Source organism: Sorghum bicolor, chromosome 3 (assembly GCF_000003195.3).
Source record: "Sorghum bicolor cultivar BTx623 chromosome 3, Sorghum_bicolor_NCBIv3, whole genome shotgun sequence".
NCBI classification, from domain to species: Eukaryota; Viridiplantae; Streptophyta; class Magnoliopsida; order Poales; family Poaceae; genus Sorghum; species Sorghum bicolor.
This window is the reverse complement of record NC_012872.2, coordinates 20,012,310-20,030,520: the sequence shown is the minus strand read 5'-3', so window position 1 is coordinate 20,030,520 and position 18,211 is coordinate 20,012,310. Positions and strand designations below refer to the sequence as shown.

The 18,211-nt window shown below is 43.1% G+C and overlaps 1 long non-coding RNA gene across 1 annotated transcript; it reads left to right on the top strand.

Moving 5' to 3' along the window:
* LOC110433374 lies at nucleotides 12,231-17,539 on the top strand. The gene is made up of 3 exons (XR_002450777.1): nucleotides 12,231-12,658; nucleotides 15,781-17,021; nucleotides 17,266-17,539. It is a non-coding gene; the product is annotated as an uncharacterized LOC110433374 (long non-coding RNA).

Here is an 18,211-nt window from a genome sequence, read left to right as displayed (position 1 = left end):
CAACACGAACACCTAGTGCCACTCGATGCAATCTCTCAATGCAACGCACTAGAATCACTCACTCGCTATTGATTCACACTCTTGCAAGCACAAGTGAGTTAGAGGCTTTCCTAGCACTCTCCAAGCATGGACACTAAGTCTCAAGGGTGCTCTCCACCAGCCAAGGCTGGCCACCACTTCTATTTATAGCACCAAGGACTAAACTAGTCGTTGCCCCTTCACTGGGCAAAAGTCGTGAGCACCGGACTCACTGCAGGTAGCACCGGACGCTGGAACAGTGCGTCCGGTGCTCTAGAAACAGCCATGTGTCACTAGCCGTTTGAACTCGACCGTTGCCGCCAACGGCTAGCACACGCACACGTGTCTGGAACCGTAGCACCGGACGCTCTGCTGCTTCACACCGGACGCGTCCTGTGCGCACCGGACGCATACGCAGAGAGCAACACAAACTTGCAGCAGCACCGGACTCTTAGCGTCCTGTGACACCGGTCTCGTCCTGTGTGCACCGGACCCGTACGCAGAGAGCAACGCAAACTTACAGCAGCACCGGACTCTCAGCGTCCTGTGCACACCGGACTCGTCCTGTGCGCACCGTCACAGCGTCCTGTGCCTGCAGTTCAACTTGTTAGGTTGCTAACTTCTAGCTCCGAACTCTGAATTCGATGATCTTGGACATTTTGGAAAGCTTACTTAGAGTGCTATCCAATCTATATGAATACTCAATCCAAATCAAATGGATCAAAGAAGTATTCAATCTAAAAGCCATTCTAATATCCGGAGAACACCGAAAGACTTCTCTCTCTTCTCCAAGTTGAACAAAATCAACTCCAACACCTTCTCCTTTGCAAATGTGCCAACACCACCAAGTGTACACCACCATGTGCAAGTGTGTTAGCATTTTCACAAATATTTTCCCAAAGGAGTTAGCCTCTCAACTTGCCACGCCACTCGATCCTAACACGTATGCAAAGTTAGATCACTCAAGTGGCACTAGATGACCGATATGCAAACAAGTTTGCCCCTCATGATAGTACGGCCATCTATACTAAATCCGGTCATAAACTTCTCTACACACCTATGACCGGTGAAATGGAAAAGCCCTAGGTTATACCTTTGCCTTGCGCTTTCCATTCCATCTCCTCCAATGTTGATGCAACACATGCACCAACCAATCACCAAATGATATGATCCACTTCATATCATCACGTCACCGTATTGGTTCATCGATCTTGACCTCATTTGCTCTTCACCATTGCCTCGGTCCATCGGCGCCAAGTCTTGCTCAAGCTTCACCGTCACATGCGGTCCCTCGCTTCAAAGCCTCCGACTTGCCCTTCACTCTTGCAACCTGTCCATCGAGCCAAGCCTCATCTTGATCTTCTCCACCTTAGTCACATGACTCCATGTCATGTCTGATATGCAATGAGCTCCTCCATCATCACGTCATCTCCTGTGGACTAATCTCCTGTGTATCTCATATAAACACTATTAGTCCACCTAAGTTGTCACTCAATTACCAAAACCAAGACCTTTCAATCTCCCCCTTTTTGGTAATTGATGACAACTCTACAGAGATATGGAAATTAAGCTTTTTCAAGCTAGCACTTCACACAAGTGTAAATTGCTAACTTGTTTTGGATTTTATGCTACTTATCCAACATTTAAGCTCTATGTCAAGATTTGGATAAGCACCATAAAACCCTACTAAGCGCTGAGGTGTATAGAATAAACCTTTGTAGTTTGATACCAAATTTGATATCATTTGAAGCATTCAATGTAGACCATCCTTAGCACCATGTGTAGCTAGACAACAAAAACACTAGAAACCCCGTGAGATCAACATTAAAAGCAAGGGTCTAGTTTTTACTTGGAAAGCATAAGTCTAGCTACCAACCTATGCATGCTAGTTATCATATCATCAATCAAGTTCTATAACTAGCATACACCACACAAGCATGCATATTGAATTTAAAAACTTATGCTATGCAAGCAAGCACATGAATATGCACAAACCAAATGCAAACAAACAAGGTTCATGAGCTTGCTCCCCCTACTTGTGTGCTTCTCTTTTGTCCAAGAATTTTGATCCATCATCTTTTCTTTTAATGTTGCTCCCTTGTCCATGTCCATCTTTGATCTCTCCCCCTTGAAACATATCTTTTGTTGTCCAACTTATCCCATGATCATATATTTGTTCCAACTTCTCCCCCTTTGTCATCAATTTCCATAAAAGGTATGTGATACCAATCAAATCACTTGATATCAATTGAAAAAGTGTGAATCTCATTGTGACAAAGGATTGTATTGGGATAGATGGTTGAGGCTTGAATCTTGTATTTTTGATGGACATCACCAAATGTGTTGGAATGACATTATTTGAATTGCTCTTGAGATACCACATAGGATCTTTGACCTTGATACCATTTGGTGGGGCACTCCCCCTATGTCATAGCATGGGTCATTCACTTGTCAATCTTTTTGGTGAGGGAACTTGCTTCGCATGATGATCACTTAAAGTTGAGGATCACTTGTGGAACCACCTTCTTGTAGGATAGATACCATATGTATAAATGTGATATCATTTGAAATATCTTGTCCGATACCATATGGGATTCTTCTACCAATTAAGGTCTTCTAGTATGGAACCACTTGTTTGCTATCTTGAACATTTGCTATCATCATCATGAGTACCATTTGTTGGATACCAATTGAAGAAACATTTGAGTCTATATATCCATTTGCATTGTTATCTTGTTCTTGTACTCTAATCATCATGAGCTTCTAATTGTTGACTTGAACTATGTTGATTTGCCTAAGCTTCCAAGCCTGGTTTGAACCAATGACAAGCTTTTTCACACCTTACAGTAAGGGTTATCTTGCCAATGTTGTACTTGTCACTTGTTAACAATCCAAATAGATCAAGTACTTGGGTTTACTAACTCATGAACAAACTCATATACATACCACTAGATCAACTAATCATTCAAGCAATAGTGGTAGGTTATGAATTTAAAACTTTTCATTTGTCATACATGATCCTATTGAGCATGTACTATATGTACTAACCGCATACTAGTAAGGGATGAAATGATCATGCACATTACAATGATACCTTTGCTATGTTGGAGAAGAGGATAGTCACATAGATTCCAATTCATTTCTCCAATAGCAATGTGAAGTCCAATTAATAAGCTTGGTGAAGACCAATTATAAATGCCGATTGATAGATCAAATCTTCACCCATATGAATGGAGAACCACTTGTTGATCAAGTGCACTATCTTGTTGTGGTTGGCTTGCTTCTTCTTTTGACCATTGCTTGCATGAGAGAACTAATAAGAATATTACTTGAACATCACGACTAGCTCTCTTTTGGGTGTTGCTTGCTCTCTTGATCAATCCTTTTGATTGCTTCAACTAAGCATCTCAAATGTCCTTTAGATCACCACTTCCATGTTAGCCTTCCAAGCACCACACTTGGTTTACCCACTCCTCGGGCGGCACGCCCCTCACATAGGGAGAAGTGACCTCTCTCCAAAGAACTATTCTTGATACTCACTTGAATTGCCTTTGATTGATTGATTCAAGTGATAGACTTGATATGATGAATATCTGTGAACCCTTCTTTAAGTCCTTTTCTTTCTACTTGTTTAAGTTCTTTTTCTTTCTAAATAATCTCCAATAGTCACTAGAACTTAAACTTCATCTTCATCTTGAGTTTGATCTTGATCTTCAATTTGAGTACTAAATGTGTACACCAAGTACATTCCACAATCAAGTGCCTTGTACTCAGTACTTGTCATGCTTCTAGATCAATTCAAAACCAAACTTAGGTGCCTCAAACACTTATAATCATAATTCCAACTTGAGGACCTTTCAATTTAAGTGACTCTAGATCAATCCAATATTTGTCACTTTTCTGGCAGATTCTGTACCTTTCAAAGAATAACTCATATCTCACAATGTACAGATCCAAATACTACGAAATTTGGTGGAGATGTGCTTTACTGAGTCATCTAGCAGCTGTAAAAATTTGATCTTCTTTTGACTTCTAGATTGCTACCAGATTTCAATTGTTCCACCACTGCTATATGCTGAAAACTGCTGCACTATAGCTGATAAGATCTACTCCAAAACCGAAGTATCCCTTATCCAATTCTCATGAAATTTCTACAGCATCTTCTATGATAAGTGTACAGCATGCATACCAAATTTCAAGCCATTCCAAATAGATTTGGTCACTCAAACTCAGACTTGATCACTGCTAGCTCAGTTTTTCAAAAATGCACAGATTTCAAGCAATTGAGCTATGCTTCTTCAAATTGAATCAAACTTGAAATAGACTCGTTTGAATACTTTCACAAGACATGAATCCATTCAATCCACTTACTAAATGTTATCTTATGAACTTATCCAACCCAAATCAATCCAAACTTGATTATTAATCATTTAATCCATTCAATCATCTTATAGCAAGCAACATTGCATATTTATCTAATTCAATCATCTCATATGCACCCGAATGAATGTGATCAACAAAGATATACCTTGGTTAGCTCATGATCATCTAAGTTGCAAGCTTCAACTCATGTAATTGCAAGTCATCAAATAATCCAATAAATTACCACAACTTGAATGTGACACTTGTATGTTGTAGCACATTTGGACTTCACTGTCATGGCATTGGGTTTGGATGTGTACTAGGCTTTAATACTTGACTCAATCATACGATGAATAATATAAGATCAATTGAATTAAGCCTCCAATGCCGATGGTACCTACACATATTCATCCACTTTTTGATGGTACCTAAACTAGTTTGGGTCCTCTCAAGTTAGGTGCAACATACTTAGGCGATGCCTTAGTATGAGTAGCAGGATGTTTTGCAATAGCAACCATAGAGGTACCATTACCATCCTTTCTAAGCATATTATGGTTATCAATTGAAATAGGCTTAAAACTATTACCTAGGGGACATGAATGAGCCATGTGTCCCCTTTCCTGGCATAAGTAGCAAATTCGCTTTGATTGAGCCTTTTCTTCCTTGCTCATGTGTTGCTTCTCATTGCCTTGCCTCTTGAAAGTTGCTTGAGCCTTCTTCTCAAGCTTGGTAGGACACTTCAAGGCAAAGTGTCCATCATTCTTGCACTCAAAGCATTTGATGTGGGAGAGGTCTTTTGATGATCTTGATTGTCTACCTCCCCTTCTTATCTTCTTCTTCATCATCCCCATGTCACCACCATCTTCATGGTAGATCTTGACTTGAGCTTGGGGAGTCTTTTCTTTCTCAACTTGTGTCTTTGGTTGAGGCTTCACTTGATGCTTCACCAATTGCTTGGTTGGGCACATTGAGGTGAGATGACCCCAAGTGCGGCACTTGAAGCACTTGACATGTTTTAGCCTCTCTTCTTCTTTTATCTTCTTGAGCTTCTCTTTGTTTGGGCAACCATTTGCAAGATGACCCACTTCATGGCACCGATAGCACATGAAATGAGAGAGCTTTTCTCTCTCTTGCTTTCTTTTACCCTTTGTCATCTTCTTCTTGAAGCCAAGGCCACATTTGTCACCATAATTTCTTTGAGTCTTCAATATATGCTCAAAGGTGACTTTTAAGTTGTAACACCTCTCTAACTTGTTGCTCAAATTCTTCACTTCACTTTTGAGCTCATTGTTCTCCTTCAAAAGGTTAGTCTCACAAGACAAAGAAGTAGAACAAGCATCTATATGTGAAGAACATGGCATAGATAATAAATCATGACAAGAGGGGGATACATGCTTCTTGCCTGGGTTAGTAACAATATGCGATTGATCATTTAATCCAAGTGATGAGCTCTCACTAGTTTTAATTTCTTCATTAGAAATCTTCTTAGTGAGAAAAGCATGATCTTTTACCAAGTTATCATGAGTAACACAAAGTTCCTCATGAACTAATTTTAGCTCCTCATGTGAACAAGTAGGAACATAAAGTAGATGCTTTTGTTGTTCACATGTGGTCTTTAGAAATGAGTTTTCATTTTGCAATTTATTTGTTTTTTCTAGCTCATTTCTTAAAGCTTTTGAGAGTTTGCATACAAGCTCAAAATTTAGATCATCACAATCAACAATCACACCTCCAATAGATACCTTGCTGTCGCCGTGAGATATGGAGGAATGTGATGAAGTGGATGAGATTGTAGAAGCATCACTCTCATAGCCATCATCTTCATCATCAAGTGTGCATGAGGTAGCATCATCATTTACATCACTTGTGGCATCATCATCATCCTTGTCAAGTGATCTTGTAGAATGATCATCATCTTCTTCACTTGACCATGAGGTGGAGCAATCCTCCACAACCACCTTGTTGTGGTCATGCTCAACATCCTCATGTATCTCCACCTTTGGTTCCTCCTTTTTGAACTTGCCATCATCCCATGTGGAGGAATCACCGAAGGTGTGTTTGATAGACTCCCACATTTCATATGCGGTTCCTTTGGAGTTTATCCTATCAAACAACTCAAAGCTCAAAGATTTGATTAGATAACAATAAGCTTCACAATCAAGTTCAAAGAGAACCTTTTGAGCTTTGGTGAGATTCTTATGGTCCAAGTTGTGTGTGAGACCATTAGTGACAATCCACCAAAATTTAGGTCCCTTTGCATGAAAATGATCAAGCATGTGATTTTTCCAAAGTGCAAAGTTTGTACCATCAAAAATGTGTGTCTCACAATCATCTATCCCACTAGACGCCATCCTCTCGGGTCGGCGAAGACCACAAATGAGAGACATAGCTTTGATACCACTTGAAGGGTCGAGATGGCAGACTAGAGGGGGTGGTGAATAGTCCTTTCTAAAACTTAAACATGCCGGCTAACCGAAACAAGTGCGGAATTAAAACTATCGGTCTAGCCAAGACTATACCCCTCTATCTAAGTTCTCTAGCACCTTGAAAAGATCCTAAACAAGCAAGCAAGGTGCTACCTTAGCAAGAGCTCACCTAACCAAATCTAGAAGCAAGGTCACACAAACCTATGCAACTAGTACTTTGCAAACCGGGGGAGCTCCTACACAAACTAGTGAGGCAAAGCGCACAAAGCCTAAGCTCACTAGCAAGCTCAAAAACAAGGCAACTAATGCCAAATTAGAGAGCGTAACTTACTTAGCTACACAAACTAAGCAAAGTGACTAACAAGGTTACACAAACCAAATTAGTCACGTAAGGGAACTACTTCTAGCTACACAAGCAAGAAGGTAACTAGCAAGCTACACAAGCTAACTAATTACAAGAGCAACTACACAAGCACAAGTATATGAATGTAAGAACAAGCTTGTGTTAGGGACTTGCAAACCAACGGGAAGAACAATGTTGACACGATGATTTTCTCCCGAGGTTCACTTGGTTGCCACCAATCTACGTCCCCGTTGAGACAAGCTCCAAGGTTGCCGCCGGTCCTCTTGCTAGTGGTGACCCGCAAGTCACACTCTCCCACGTGGAGTGCTTACCACAAGCTCTAGCACTTGACCTGGCCGGACCACTTGTCGCTCTTCACGTCTCACTCAACTAGAGTTGCTCTTCGCGATCCCCGCGGGGTGAGCACCGTACCCCTCATAATCTCTTCTATGGAGCACCGCACAATCTCCTTGCGTGCTTCGACGGAGTCACAAGCCACCAAGCCATCTAGGAGGTGGCAACCTCCAAGAGTAACAAGCACCACCGGCTTGCAACACGAACACCTAGTACCACTCGATGCAATCTCTCAATGCAACGCATTAGAATCACTCACTCGCTATTGATTCACACTCTTGCAAGCACAAGTGAGTTAGAGGCTTTTCTAGCACTCCCCAAGCATGGATACTAAGTCCCAAGGGTGCTCTCCACCAGCCAAGGCCGGCCACCACTTCTATTTATAGCCCCAAGGGCTAAACTAGCCGTTGCCCCTTCACTGGGCAAAACTCATGAGCGCCGGACTCACTGCAAGTTGCACCGGACGCTGGAATAGTGCGTCCGGTGCTCTAGAAACAGCCACGTGTCACTAGCCGTTTGAACTCGACCGTTGCCGCCAACGGCTAGCACACACACGCGCGTTTGGAACAGTAGCACCGGACGCTCTGCTACTTCACACCGGACGCGTCCTGTGCGCACCGGACGCATACACAGAGAGCAACGCAAACTTGCAGCAGCACCGGACTCTCAGCGTCCAGTGACACCGGACTCGTCTTGTGCGCACTGGACCCGTACGCAGAGAGCAACGCAAACTTGTAGCTGCACCGGACTCTCAGCGTCCTGTACACACCGGACTCGTCCTGTGCGCACCGGACTCACAGCATCCTGTGCCTGCAGTTCAACTTATTAGGTTGCTAACTTCTAGCTCCGAACTCCGAATTCGATGATCTTGGACATTTTGGAAAGCTTACTTAGAGTGCTATCCATTATATATGAATACTCAATCCAAATCAAAATGGATCAAAGCAGTATTCAATCTAAAAGCCATCCTAATGTCCAGAGAACACCTAAAGACTTCTCTCTCTTCTCCAAGTTGAACAAAATCAACTCCAACAGACCAACACCTTCTCCTTTGTAAATGTGCCAACACCACCAAGTGTACACCACCATGTGCAAGTGTGTTAGCATTTTCACAAACATTTTCCCAAAGGAGTTAGCCTCTCAACTTGCCACGCCACTCGATCCTAACACGTATGCAAAGTTAGATCACTCAAGTGGCACTAGATGACCGATATGCAAACAAGTTTACACCTCTTGATAGTACGGCTATCTATCCTAAATCCGGTCATAAACTTCTCTACACACCTATGACCGGTGAAATGGAAAAGCCCTAGGTTATACCTTTGCATTGCGCTTTCCATTCTATCTCCTCCAATGTTGATGCAACACATGCACCAACCAATCACCAAATGATATGATCCACTTCATATCATCACGTGACCGTATTGGTTCATCGATCTTGACCTCACTTGCTCTTCACTATTGCCTCGGTCCATCGATGCCAAGTCTTTCTCAAGCTTCACCGTCACATGCGGTCCCTCGCTTCAAAGCCTCCGACTTGCCCTTCACTCTTGCAACCTGTCCATCGAGCCAAGCCTCATCTTGATCTTCTCCACCTTGGTCACATGACTCCATGTCATGTCTCATATGCAATGAGCTCCTCCATCATCACATCATCACCTGTGGACTAATCTCCTGTGTATCTCATATAAACACTATTAGTCCACCTAAGTTGTCACTCAATTACCAAAACCAAACAAGGACCTTTCACTGTTCCTCCAATGTCGGAAAAACTAACTTTCTAAAATCTCAGCCAATCACCAATGTAGAATCAGTTCCTCCAATCTGTGCACAAATTATGCAGATAGTGTCAAAGTCAATACCTATATTCTAGATTTCTAGCTAGGAATATGTAGTGGGTTGTGAGCTAGTGGCCATAGAGCGTCAACAGGATCTTCGCATGGAGCTCTTACACTGTGAATTCATAGCCGATGAGGAACAGATTGCAGGACTCCTTGAGATCAGGCGTGACGACATCCCATGCATCCTTGAGTGGGCTAATATCGATGAGCTGCGCGTTAAGAACTTGCAAGGATGCAGCTAGCGGAGTAATAAAAATTAAATACTTCTTTAAGAACTTGCAAGGATGCAAGCAAGTGACTAAAAACAATACCACCATTAGAACCAAAATTGGTGCTATATAAATGTCACAGAAGCTTGACGTGTGGAGTATTTCAATACTTGCAATCTCAATGGGAAGAGCAGCTAGCATCAGTTAGTAGCAACAGTGAATTACTTCATCTGAACAGAAGAAGCATTAGCCATAACTATCTTGAAAAATATGTTTGCCGGTTAAAGACTTCGTCATATAAGCATCAGTCTTTGATAGAGGGATTTATTAGTAGATCATATAGGGATTAAAGATGGTTCTGTGTTGCATGCACTGGAGAGAAAAAGCAAACAAAAAACTGGGCTCCTACAGTTCACAATTGGTAAAAGCTGCTCATAACTTACAGTCAATTGTCTGTTTCCAGAGCACCTGTAGCGCTACAGGCTCGGACCTGTAGCGCTACAGGCTCGGACCTGTAGCGTCGCCGGTGGCCGTAGCTAGGGTTTCGAACTTGGGAAGGCATGCTGGGGAAGGGAGGGGAGAGGAGGAGATGAAGTTGCACCTGGGGGAGAGAGGTCAAGCTTGGACTACCAGTGGCCTGGCCTGGCCTGATGGCCAGCGGCGGCGCCCTGCTATGGCGTCCGTCTGTGGGGGAGGAGAGGAAAGAGTCGCGTGAGTCCGATCTACGGGAGAGGCGTCGAGCATGCGTGGGATGAGCTGCAGCAGCCGCGGCCGGTGTTTTCTCGTCAGGGGCGGCGCAAGGGGCGGCGTGACGGGGAAGCAGCGTGGGAGGGGGTCGAGAGTTTGATACACGCTTCAAACTCTTCTCTACCGCCGTTGGATTTAGTCCTGATTGATTTTGAGACGTTGATTTTGATAGAGATAAAATCTTGTGTGCGTTTTTCTGGGTACACAATGGTTGAGGCCCTTAGCGGGGGTGATTTTTTTTAGGTGGACCAAGCATAAGTTTGTTGAATCAATTATAGTAGAGATGAGTGTGATTGGTTAGTGACCAAATTTTGCCCTACCAAAGATTTGGTAAGCCAATATTTTAGTTAGTATTTGGTTTGTTAACAAAACTTATCAACCCGTTACATTTAGCTTGTCAAATCTATGGTAATTTTTTACTTAACTTTTGGCTACGATAACGACGGATGTCACAGATCAAATTTAAGTTTACCTATTAATTAAATACCTCTATTAGAGCATCTCTAACCTTTTGGCTAAATTTGTTTTCCAAATCTAGTTGTTTACCAATTTTTAAAATAATATGAGGAGAAAAAAAATCTCATCTTTAAAAACCAAAAAACCTGCTAATGAAATGAAGAGCCCCGCTAAGCGAACAAAGAGCCTCGCTAAGCAAACGAAGAGCCCTCTAAGCATGAGGAGAAAGACCGATGCCAAGCACGGAGTCCGCACGTATATTTGCATGCTAGATAGGGAGATGTGTCAAGTTAAAAAAGATGGGGAACGGAGCCCGCACATATATTTACGCTCTAGATAGGGAGATGTGCCAAGTTAAAAAATATAGAGAATTGAGATGCCAAATTATTGGAGAGAGTTTTTCCTTATTTTGCTAAAAAAATATGAATCAGAAAGTCATTTGTCAAACAGTTGAAGATGCTTAAATCTTAGTTAACCTAAATCCATTTTGTTCCAAAAATTATTAAACTTGAGAAATCTCAAGACTAAAAGTTGGCTCCAGCTTTCTTAGGTTTATAGGTATTGTGCAAGGTTTTTTTTTTGGTTACATGAGTATTCGAATATTTGGGGCAGCTAATGTCCACCGAATCTAGCAATCTCGTTGTACCATATATCAGCATCCCCGGTCTAAGTTTATTAGAGCCCATGACACGCAAAAGTTTCGGGACCTAACTCAATCTAAAAGACTAGTTTGATAGACGAAACCTAACAATTTTCTCATCACACAATGAGCTCAACTTTTCACATCACACAATCAATGTGAGGTCTAGAAGATATTAACTTTAGGCCTTAAACCCAACACTCCACGTTATACACAATCTGTGTGACCCTATGAGATATTAACAAGTTTTTCTATCACTCTAGGAATTCTAGTTTTTTTTTATATCATGGACAAGGACAAATATGGTCACTAGGACCTTGGCCTTAGGTCCGGCCTAAAATATCTCTTTAGAGTTTATGAGTCTGATTGGTTGGTGACCAAATTTTGCCCTACCAAAGATTTGGTAAGCCAATATTTTGGTTAGTATTTGGTTTGTTAACAAAACTTATCAACTCGTTACATTTATCTTGTCAAATCTATGGTAATTTTTTACTTAACTTTTAGCTACCTAATCTTTGACGTTATAAAATTTGGTGACAAACCAATCATACCCTGTATGGAAGACGAAGATAGGCCTTGTTTAGTTTCTAAAATTTTTTAAGATTCTCCGTCACATCAAATCTTGCAGCATATGTACGAAGTATTAAATATAAATAAAAAAGATAGCTAATTGTAAAGTTTACTTGTAATTTGCGAGACGAATCTTTTAAACCTAATTAGTCTATAATTGAATAATAATTATTAAATAAAACCGAAAGTGCTACAGTAGCGAAATCTATAAATTTTCGTGAAACAAGGCTCATAGTTGGAAGATGTTGGGCCAAATGTCTAGATCCTAACCGGCTGAGACAGAGAGAAGGAGAGGGAACCGCGACTCCTGAATCCCGTCCTCGTGCCGTGTCTCCGCCCGCCGCCCGCCGCACCACAATCCCGACACCCCTCCGTCCGCCGACCGCCGCCCACCAACCCATCATGCCGCCGCCCGCCGGACCCTTCCGCAAGGGGTTTTGCCGTCTATCTGCGGCTCTAAGCTCCACAGTTGGCCCTTGCGGCCTTGCCCCTTGGCCGTCGGAGGCGGGTCTTGGCGTTGGCCACTGGGCAGCTGTCCGCCAGGGCACCTATGGCCTGCCCGCAGCAGCATTGGCATCGTGGCGTTGTGGGAAACAGGGTGGGCACCGCAGCACGCAGGAGCTGAGCGCATTCTCCTCTTGTTGACCAGGCACCAGCAGTCGAGCTTCTAAGCCCCCTGAACTGCCGAACTGGTATGCCCGTACCACATGCTGACACACACAAGGAAGGAAACAAGTAGGATGACATGACTTTTGTTACTTAAATCTGTTAATCATAGGCTAATTGATTTGATTTGTATTATAACTAAGACTCGTATTATTAAGTATTCTCCTTTAGTTCGTTTCTCTATCTAGAAGTTCACAAATTTAGAGATTAGAAGAAATTGCAACTTAGTGAATTTGATATGTCAAATGATGTTCGATACATGGATATAGGCATATAACAAATTTGTTTTTTATTGCATAATTGTGTTACTTATCAGCTTATTATTTTTTATCAATAATCAAGTATATGTTGCTAATTATCAACCATGTATTGCGCTGATTCAAACTATTTTTGGCCTGTCCGATTATTCGGTCCAAAACTATTGAACCAGTGGTTCAATCGATTTTTAATGTTTGGATCAAAGTGGTTAAATTTTTGACCCGGTTCAGTCCAATTCACTCAATCACCTATTGACCTGATGCTGGTGGTATACATGCTTTGACAGTGGCCCTAGGCTTCAAAACTGATGGGCTCCGCCACTGATCATGGATTTTGTTACCATTTATTGAGATAGACAAGAAATTTAACGTGAAAAAACCTTCAATGTAAAAGGGAAAAACTATGGGGCAAAAATCTTATTATGTGTTTGTACAAGTTATAATGGAGAGGTGTAGACTTTATTTATAGTCCATGGAACTGAGCGTGACCAATTAGGACTGTACTCCAGTTGTATTTGAGTCACAACTCTTACAGGGGAAGTCTTTTGGCAAGGACTAGCTAAAATATTACAGCAAATGATTGGGTGAATGCAATTACCATTGTAGTATCTTATCTACTAAACATGGTCAAAAGTGCACGTACATTTTCCAAAAGTTTATTATAGAACTAATACAACTATACAAGCTCCATTCAGATGGATGGCCACTTATCTATACAACTAGTTGGCTCTGCACAGCCATTTCCTGGTGCCTCTCCTGCTGCAGACCACCTGCAAAACAATGGCCAGCGCGAAGCCCAGCCCAAAGCCAGAACCAACGAAGAGGCACAGCACGATAACTTGGAACCTGTGGTCAGCAGATTCTCCACTGGGCACATGCAATGGCGGCGGAGCCTTGGTGGCTGACGGCGGCCGCGTCAGGTTGCACCGCACGGGAAGCGGGCATCCGTATAGCCCTCGGTTGCCTCCCTGGAACGAGCTGCTGGGGAACGTCGAGAACTGGGTGCCCGAAGGTATGCTCCCGCTGAGGTCGTTGTAGGAGAGGTTGAGCCACTCGAGGGCCGTCAGCGAGGCCATAGACTGCGGGATCTCCCCTGTGAGATGGTTCCACGAGAGGTCCAGCGACTCGACCTGCGACAGGTGGCCCAGCTCGGCCGGGATTTCCCCGGTGAAGGCGTTGTGCGACAGGTTGAGCACGTGAAGGGCAGTCAGGTTGCCCACCATCCTGGGAATGGAGCCGCTGAATCTGTTGTTGGACAGGTCAATCAGAACGAGGTCAAGTTGTTGGTCTTCGAGCATCCTCATGTATTGATGCTTCATGGCGACCTCCACTGGTGTTCGTGGTTCCTGATGTATGTCAGTGTCACCCTGCTCACCTATCATTGTTACCTCACGTACTTTGTGCACTGTGCTGGCCTGAGCCATGGTCTTCAAACTGTAGAAGAGTCCCGGTGGTAGCACTCCAGTGAAGCCATTTTCTGCAAGGTCAATGATTTGGAGACTGGAGAAGTAAGCAGACCTCGAGTGATTCTTCCTCACTGTCTTCACTGGGCCGTAAAACTGGTTGGATCTCAGGATAAGCACACGAAGGTGAGGGAGGTTTCCTAGCCATGACGGGAAAGAATCCACGAAATTGTTGCCGCCGACATCGAGCCCATTCAACTCTTTGCAGTTAGCTAGCCATCTTGGCAAGCGCCCTCGGATCTGATTTCCATGTAAATCTACAGCCTCCAATCTACATGTCCCATCCATCTCCTGGGGCCACGTTCCCTCGAGGCGATTGCCCCTCAGATTTAGCACCCGCAGGGCATTATTGCAGCCTCTAAGCACGTAAGGTGGGACCTGCCCGCTGAAGTTGTTACCGGATAGGTCAAGATCTCGAAGAGCCTCACCGCCCTTCTCCTCGTAATGAAACTGGTCACACTCTGCATACGGAATAGTCCCACCTAGTTGGTTGTTTGCCAAGTTGATGGAGGGTGCTGTACCATAAAGGGTGAGGAAATCGCTGGGCAGCATGGAAGAGAATTCGTTGTTGGAGTAATCAAGGTAAGACGCAGAGAGAAATGACGGCGAAGGCACGGCACCGCGGAGCCTATTGAAGCTAAGATCAATGTATGATATGACAGTGTAAGCAGGGGGTTGTGCAACCTCAGTGAACATGTTGTGAGAAAGGTCCAACCACGTGCTCATGTTTCTCCAGATCCAGTCAGGTATCTTGCCACCGATGCCATTATAAGAGAGATCCAGCCAGCTAAGGAACGGTAGATGTCTTATGACACTAGGTAACCTAGTTAGGCCACAGGATGCAAACGCCAACTCAGAAATACTACTATTGCTACTACCACTAGTCCAGCGGTCGTCTCCGACAATAGATACCAAGCTGTTACCAGAGGCTGTAAATCTAGTGAGGCTTCTTAGCCTAGAGTAGCTACTTAGATTCAACGTCCCTGTGAAATGGTTGTAGCCGAGATCAATGGAATCAAGAGCAGTGAGCTCTAAGAATGAGGTTGGAATTGTACCAGTCAGCTGATTGCTACTCAAGTCAACTTGAAACAATGTGCCAGATGCATTATGGAACTCCTCGATCGGACCGGAAAAGTTGTTCACCTGCAGATGTAGTTCCACCAATGCTGGCAGGGTGAATATGGTTGCGGGTACTGTCCCTGTGCATATATAGAGGGAGAGGCATGATTATTAGACCTTTTGCTATAGCAATCTTTGGCAATGCTTTATATAGACTACGAGAGTTGGTATATTTCAGGTTTCTGAATTTAATATGATTCCAAGTAACCACCTTATGCAACTAACTAGTACAATTAAAAATGACACTTGCAAGAAACAATCCACAATTTTTTCTATATATTCAAACAATGACAAAATTGCCTATTGCAGGAGAAGTGGAATAAAAATGTTCCAGCATGCTGAAAGCTTACCCATGAGGTTGTTGGAGGAAACCGAGATACGTTCCAGCCGTATTAAACTTGTAAGCGACGGAAGTTGTCCAGATAAACTAGAATTTGTACAATCCAGTACGGCCAAGTACGTCAGATTGCTGAGCTCCCAAGGCAGGCCCCCAGAGAATTTGTTATCATCGAGGTATAATTCACTCAGTAACGAGAGATTCCCTATGGAGTTTGGAATACCACCAGAGAGGTTCGTGGAGCTAAGATCTAGAAACCTGAGATTTTTTAGTTGAGTGATCCCAAGCGGAAACGTTCCCTCGAACAAATTTGAAGAAAGGTCAAGGACTCTCAAATGTGGGAAGCTATGAGCAGAGAACAGATTAGAGATATTGCCGTTTAACGTGTTGTGACTGAGATGAATCTCTCGCAGGGAATGAAGTCCTGTAAAGGAAGGTGGGATCGAACCAGAAAGATTGCAGCTCTCTAACATGAGGACTCGAAGATTGGTCAATCTCTCAAGACCCGATTCTGGAAGTTGTGAGCCGCAAAGGTCGATGCTCTCCAGGTTGAGGTACCGGAGGGAGGTGAGGTTGAAGAGAGCAGGGTGAAGGCCACCACAGGCCTGCGGGCAACTGCTGGACAGGTCGAGGGCAGTAACTCTCCCTGTGATACCGCCGCACCTGATGCCCTCCCAGCGGCAACAATCAGTGCCCGATCTCCACGATGACAACTTTGTATGAAATTCGCAGTTGTTTGTGGGAAATGAGAAGGACCCCTTCAGCTGGAGGAGCGCCGCAGCCTCCTGCGAGCAGCATAGTGCTGGGACTCGTGAGGTGCCTCTGCTGCTTGATCTACTGCTATTTGCTGACAGTGCAAGGGAGCAGCGTGGGAGCTGGTGGCTTGCCAAAAGGAGGAAGCTGAGACGAACAGCTAGATGCAAATGCAACCATGAGGCGTGATGAGTGCTTCTGCGAGCCATTTTGCAGGTTTGCAGCTAGGCAAATCAAGGATGCTTGGACGGGAGGATGCTGATATATTGAGGCGAATGCACTTGCCTATCATATACTAGGAGAGGAGTGAGTGACTGGGATTAATAGAATCATCTCTAGCTGTGTAGTGCAGCACAAGGAGAACATAAGCAACACTGTGCTTTTTCGTGGGCCACTGCATTTATATGTATCACATGCAGGAGTACTCCGTTTACTTGACGTCAACGGTCAGTCAACTGAGGTATACGATCTATATTTTCTTTTTATTTTTTTAAAAGAAGATTTTAGGTTTGGGTTAGGTGAAAATCAAATTACCTTTTTAACTAAATTTATATAAAACATTGCCAATATATATGACTTCAGATAGTTATGACTATGAAAGTATATTTCATGGCGTGTTTAATGATACTAATAATCTACTATATGATTCGAACTAATCATAAATTAGCTGGTTGTATTTCTTGTGGTGGAACCTGTGTGTCCAGGTTCAAGTCCCAGATGGATTTATTTCAGGATTTAATGGCGCTATGGTTTCAATGGTAGGCAATGTGCCCGTCGATAGCGAGACGTCTATGGTGACTTTGTTAATCTCGAGATTTGCCGATCTAACTCGGTTCTTCAAAGGTGCTAACATGTGAGTGCGTGCATTCATAAGGGTGAGTGTGCGTTTGTATATTTGAGCATCTGCGTCTGTAACAGGATCTAAAAAAATATACTATATAATAAATATTAATATCTTTCAATATAATTTTGGTTAAATTTCAGATTGTTTGATCCAGGATTATTCTATTATTTCATCCATTCTGGCAAGGCAGGTACACGTCTTGCACTATTGTTTTGCGGTAGAAATTAAAGCCTCTCGTGGAATACAGTACGTGCAAGTTGGTCTGTTTTTTTTAACTTTCGCAGCTATCCTGCTAAATATTGGGACTTCTTGAGGTAAGACTTGCCTTTAGGCCGTATTTCTAAACATAGTTTAATTTACCGTTACATGCTTGTTGAAAAGAATTTTGGTGATGAACCCTAGGACAAATTTGTTACATCCTTGTTCAAAAGAATTTTGGTATGAACCCCTTAAGACAAATTTCTAGTCTTTTGCATCGTGATTGTTGGCTGCTCGGTTGCTTAATTGAAAATCTTGCACCAACTGTCTTTGCATGTGTCCCTCCAAGAATATGCAAGAGCCGGATGGTGGCTGAGCGCTCTTAACAATGGGGAATGGCCCATAGACATCCAAGGAGGCTTGTCTTGGGTTGGTATTAGAGAATTCCTATAGTTATGGAGCTGTCTCATAAAAATTGTTTTGAATGATTAAGAGGATTGTCACATTTGGAGGCTAGATGCTAGCAGTAGCAGATGTTACTCCTCCAAATCTGCCTATAAAGCCTATTTCTTTGGTGTTGTGATCTTTGAGCCTTGGTGTCAATTATG